Source organism: Lissotriton vulgaris, chromosome 6 (genome assembly GCF_964263255.1).
Source record: "Lissotriton vulgaris chromosome 6, aLisVul1.2, whole genome shotgun sequence".
Taxonomy (NCBI): Eukaryota; Metazoa; Chordata; class Amphibia; order Caudata; family Salamandridae; genus Lissotriton; species Lissotriton vulgaris.
The window spans coordinates 195,168,693-195,175,066 of NC_141694.1; the positions used below are offsets into that span (position 1 = coordinate 195,168,693).

Here is a 6,374-nt window from a genome sequence, read left to right on the forward strand (position 1 = left end):
GGGAGGGTTCGAATGAAGACAGGGTGGGCTAATCCTCGCCTCCGCCTCCTTAATAGAATTGAAACTTTCCTGTACGTTAGCTAGGAAATTTTTCATTCTATGTCAGGAGCGGAGGCTTCTGATTAGGCTACTTCAAAGCTTGTCTACCACTAAGGAGGCCAGAGACACGACTGGCGTAAAGTAAAAATCTTTTGAAGGTGGAGTCGGAAGACCAGTCTGCTGCTTTCAGAATGTCTTCCAGGCAAGCCCCCAGGGAAAAGGCCTTACACGCTATTGCCCCCGTCACTGAATGGGCTCCAAACTGGGAAATATCTATGCCGACTTCTTGCATAACCCAGCGCACCCATCGCGCGATAGTAGGTGATGAAACCGCCCGTGTGGTTTAGTAAGAGCAATGAAGAGCTGTTTGACACCCTGTGGGCGTATATCAATCGTTGCCACTTCATAGGCCTTTAGCGCCCTCACCACACATAACTTTGGGACATCTGGGAATGCAGGATACGAGAGATCGAGAATCACTCTTGGTACGCCTGGAAATATGGAAGGTCACCCCATCCAGGGGCAAAATGCGACCTGTAAGGTCCAAGGCTCTCACATCCGAGACCCTGCAACACGAAATCAGACATAGCAACATTGCCAACTTAGCCGAAATCTGCTTTCTCAACAGGTACTTATTGGACGGCCAACTCCGAAATAAGTTAAGAACTTTATTGACATCCCACAAAACTGTGTAGCGAGTTTCCGGAGGAACAGATAACCTAATCCCCCGCAGCAATTTGCAAACCAGAGGATGTTCCCCAATGGGGTGATTGTCCAGCGGGACATGACCTGCTGAGATGGCCGATCTAAAGGTATTGATTGACCTGTATGCCAGGCCTTCGTTCGCTAGGGAGGCTAAGAAGTTAAGGACGTGGACAATGTCTGCCCCCATTGGATCAATCTGTGATCGCAGACACCAACCACTCCACCTAGACCATGCGGATCGATATCTCTTGTTGGTGCTATCTGCCCAGGATTTGGCCAACAATGCGGCAGCGTCCTCCGAAAGTCCAGGGACTTGTCAGCGTTGCCTGTAACCCGCCAAGCCATCAGACACATGCTGCCTGTGGATAGGAGGTGGTGAGGATCCCCTTGGGGATTCTTGAGGAGATCTGGAACGCGGGGTAGAGGGATTGTAAAATCCCAGGAAAGTTCCATCAGAGCTGGAAACCAGGCTTGCGATTTCCAGGTCGGGTGATCACCACCAAATCCGCCTGCTGTCTCCTCATCTGGGTTGACACTCTCATGATCATCTCAAAGGGGGGAAACGCATAACCCTCTCCTTGCTCCAGTCCTGCAGAAACGCATCTGTCGCTGCTGCCTCCGGGTCCGGACGCCAACTGAAGTAGCGTTCCAGCTGGGTGTCTAGTCGTGAGGCAAAAAGGTCCACTGAAAACGGACCCCACCTGTCCCTGATCGCCTAGAACATGTCTGGGCGAAGTTGCCACAGGCTGGTGTCCCTCCAGTGACGGGACCACCAATCCGCCACTCGGTTGTCGGAGCCGGGAAGGTGTTCCGCCAACAGGGAAATCTCGTTGGACAGGCAGTACTCCCATAGGGTCTGGGCCAGGTCGGACAATGCCCTGGAACCTCCCAGATGATTGATGTAGCGCACTGCCGCCACATTGTCCATCTTCAAGAGGACACAGCACTGAATCTTGTCTTTCGTCCAACACCTCACCCCAAAAGAACCTGCCATCAACTCCAGACAGTTGATATGAAGGCCTTTTTCTGCAGACGACCAAACTCCGCCTGTAGAAACATCGCCGCAGCGTGCCCCCCATCCAGGGTGCTGGCATCGGATTCTATCACCAAATCCGGTTTTGAACCGAAGATGGCCCACCCGTTCCAAGCGTCCATGTGTTCGATCCACCATCGAAGCTCCGTCCTCGCCTCTTCCGTGAGGGGAACGACCTGGGAGTAGGTCAGACCCTTGCGGAGGTGCAGGGCCTTGAGGCGTTGAAGGGCCCGGTAATGAAGGGGCCCCGGAAAGATCGCCTGAATGGATGACGATAAGAGACCGACCACCCTGGCCAAGTGTCGTAACAGGATCGTCGGACGCGCCAGAGTACGTCTCAACTCATGCCTGATCTTGGACAATTTCCGCGAAGGCAGGGACAAGGTGGCTTCCACTGAGTCTATCAGAAAACCCAGGAACTGCATTCGTCGTGCCGGGACGAGATCTGACTTGACCCGGTTGACTATGAACCCCAAAGACTCCAAAAGGCTGACCGCTCTTTGAAGGTGAGCCAACAACATTCGGGGACACTGATTCAGGAGGAGCATATCGTCCAGATATATTATAAGACGAATGCCGTCCGTGCGCAGTCGCTCCACTACCGGTTTGAGCACCTTGGTAAAGCACCACGGAGTAGACGATAGTCCAAAAGGGAGGGAGACAAACTCGTAAATCCGCTGACCCCACTGAAACTGAAGAAAACGCCTGTGGGAGCGAAGATGGGAATCGTGAGGTAGGCGTCTTTCAGGTCCAAACGGACCATCCAGTCCCCCTCCTGAAGGAGATCTCTCAGGAGATGGATCCCCTCCATCTTGAAATGGTGGTAGATGAGCCAGCCATTGAACTCCTTGAGATTTATCACTGGACGATAGCCCCCGTCCTGTTTCTCTACAAGAAAAAGGTTGCTGATGAAACCCCTCGGGTGCAACTCCGTTTGTACAATGGCCCCTTTCTGAAGAAGGTCCGCGACCTCTTTGTCTATGAGAAAAACTTGGTCCGGCGTGAAGCCGATGGGCCTGGGAAGAACGGACTGCTTGGGGAGTCCCGAGTATTCTATATGAAACGTGCGTCTGAGGTAATTGAAGACCATGCCTGAAGAAAAAATCTGAGTCTGCCCCCCACTTTCAGACCCCTCACATTCTGGAGTCTCACCTCTGTGATTGTTGTAGCCGCCGTCACCTCTTCCTCTTCCACCACGGCGGCGGGGGTAGCCTCTGGTCTGGTAGAAGTTTCCGAACTTGTCGGGATCTTGGTATTGGCCCCTGTGGTAATCACCTTGTTTGTAGGAACCTCTGTTATAGGGTCTGCCAGACAAGCGGCCCCTTCCTCGGCTGGCTGCCCCAAAAACACAAGGGGTGAAGATCCGTTTCACAGACGTCTGTGCCTTGTCGAGGAAGTTAAATGTATTTACGAATTTACCCAGTTCCTTGACGAACGGGTCTCCGAAGAGGTTCCCCTCCGCCATCGGACCTGCCTCAGATGTAGCCAGTTCCCCCAACTTCGGGTCTATTTTGATGAGGATAGATCTTCTCCTTTTTGTAGAAATGGGCACATTCGCATTCCCCAGAAAAATGATCGCCCTTTGCGCCCAACCGGAAAGGGTCTCCAGGGAAATCAGGGATCCCGAGGCTTTGGCATCCTCAGCCATGTCCAAGATTTTTGCCAACGGCCCTGCAGTGTCCAAGAGTTTATCTTGGCAGGCCCTCCAAGATTGGTCTATGCCCTTTTTTGGGTCCTTCACAAATTTGGTGAGGAAGATGGACATCTTGGTGTCAATTTCCAGGGTAACCGTAACTTTACCCTCCAAGGAGGGGCGCGGGCACTTGGCCCGAAGACAGCTACGCACCTCCTGGTCCAGGGGCTTACGCAGCCTGGCCGCCATGTAAGCTGCCGCCTTGGGAGCGGGAACCCAGTGTGAAGAGCGTGGGTGGAGCAGCTCGTCTGGGTTGAGCATGTCCGAACTGGGGTTGGAACCCGACTATTGGGTGGGTGGGTTGGGTGGGGGGCCACGAATGGTCTGGATCCTCATCTCCATCCGAGGTTTGGGGAGAGTCGTCCGGGTAGACTGTAGCCGGATCGTCCTGATCTCCCCCCAAATCTGCAGTCGGAACCTCCTTTGAGGTCGAAGGGGCATCAGTGGTCTTAGCTTCTAGAAAGGCCTTTTTTAAGCGCGAAAAAGCGTCAGAGTCCACCCCCGCGTCCGAAGAACGCTTCCTCTTGGGTTCTGTGGTACTCGGCGATACTTGGCTTAAAGGAATAGGGTCCTTTTGCCCCAAAAGGTCTGGTCCTTGCCCAAGGGGATGGCACTGTGCTTGCAGTTGATCCATTTTCTTTTCTAGGGGTGCCACCACCCGCATCACTGCTTTCAACAGGGAGGAGTCCATAACCTGGCAGAAGTGGTCATCCACCGGTAAATATATGACCTGCTGCTCTTCCTCCTCCTCATAATATTCGTCACATTCCATTATGCCTCTGCGCAACAGCAAGGCTTCGAGCTACTTGGGGGTTAATTATGGGACAAGGCCCAGAGATATGTGTCTTCCCACAGCAGCGGGGTCAGTTCAATGAGAGACCGGAACCAAGCAGCCTCTGTTATGAGGCACGAAGAAAGCCTGCCTGGGCCGGTCCCAAACTACACCAAATACCTTACCCGCGACGCGGGTGTTCAGGCTCCAGGCAGGGGCTCTGAGTATTAGATTTATAGCCTTAGCGCTGCCAAATACACAAATCAATCCCGCCGGTCTTCCCCCGTGGTGCGCGAGACCGTTGAGCCGCTTCTCCGACGCAAGCTACGAAGCGCACTCAACGACTCGCGCCCTACGGGGGGTCAAGCTCCTCAGAGCGGCAGCACAGTACGCGCGGTCCCCTAGCGGCGGGAGGCCGCCCGCGCACAGAGCCCAAAGAAAACACTACCGCGTAAGGAACGGATATCGCCCCCGCGGCAAACACACGCAGTCACTTCAAACAAGACCGTAACGCGGTAGACTGCACATTCTAACCATTAACATAACACTACAAAAATTCAGTCAGAAAGATATAGAAAAACAAAGGCACTCATCTGTCTGCTGCTGGAGCAGCGAAGAAAGAGGAGGATAGAGTGCCAGGAGAGGAAGATATCGGGAACCCTGGCCTGGGATTGGTCAGCGAACGGGACATTTTCTGTTTCCATTTTCCCTGATACTCATGGGAAATGTGGTTTTGTTTAAATATGTTGATACCTTTTAATGGCTGCTGGAGTAGAATAAACGAGAAAGTGTCAGCCTAATCAGAAGCGTCCACTCCTGACATAGAATGCAGCATGCATAGAAAGAGGAAAAAAATGAGGAGAAATGAATACATTTCTCATCGTTGCGCTGTAGTGTAGTTCCTATATTCCCAATAGGCTCTGCGCATTGGAATAACAAACTGTAGTTTAGACGTAAGACTGAGGTCGACTAGGTCTCTACTGAATATGTTAGACTTAATTAGGTATGCCAGCTAGCTCAGAGGTCACTAGAAACTTTCTCGAATGAACAGGAAGGAGTTAACTTTCCTGATTAGACAAGAAGGGATTCGTTTCTGACAACCGCATAAACATGACAACTTTGCTCCCTCCAGAATAAGGAGTATATCTCCAGAGTCGTGTGGAAACAATAGATACCTATTTCACTCAGTCAATCGTGCATGCTTAGTTTCACCAGAGTGTAGAGAAATAGAGAGACTGGCGTTTTCAATAAAAGTTGTTATTTATTGAGCAGTCTCCTTTCTCATGCAAGAGAAATGAATTGCCACAATTGCAATAGTTGTCATAAAGTAAAGTGCGTAAGTAAAAGGTGTATTATGAAATAATACAGTAAAAGCATTTATATGGTTTCTGAGCCATATGATACTTAAAACGGAAAAAAAAATATATACAATTACATACAATGATAAAAGTTGACTAAACGTACTCAACTGGTCCTTCTAAAATACACCTACCCCGGTGTACCTAACCTAAGCCTAGTACGTGGGAAAGAGTAAGTGACCTGCAGTTTATGTCAAGTTAGTTTTGCCAAGAATCTGAATCAATAATTCTCTAAGGGTCTAATCAGCTCTGTACCGTGGTTTTAGAATGAAGGAGGTCTTGTATCTCTTTATCAGGACTCGATCTCCCAACAACCCGCAAGGGTGACTGGAAACACTGGAGCTGGATTCCGCGGCAGGAGAAAAGACAGCGTCTCTCTCAGTGCGTCAAATAGGAGGGTCGGCTTCCTTCGGCACTCGCATCAGCTGGGCTTTGGGTAAGTAGATAGCCACTCTGCTCCAAACCACAGTGTGTTGCTTAAGGCAAATGCTGGTATATTTATACCTGGAAGGTTCCGAGTTTGACGTAAGGTTGGACATAAGACGTCACTAAGAACTGTCACTAAGAACTGGCAGTTCTTTCAGGACTCTCAGGAGTTCTAGGACAAATCAAAACAAAAGCAGGGGGAATTCCCGGGCTGCTGGAGGTTTGGTTTGTTTAAAGAACGCGTTGTACTTTCTAGGAGTCTAAGGGAGTAGCTTTGCCGTATTTGGACTGCATTGGCTATGACTAAATATGGATATGATTCTTATGCCTTTATAAGGATATGATTTG

The 6,374-nt window shown here is 50.7% G+C and overlaps 1 pseudogene; it reads right to left on the bottom strand.

Annotated features, from left to right (window-relative positions):
* Positions 1-515: 515 nt before the first annotated feature.
* LOC147707007 (uncharacterized) lies at positions 516-2,588 on the bottom strand (annotated as a pseudogene).
* Between the last annotated feature and the right edge of the window lie 3,786 nt (positions 2,589-6,374).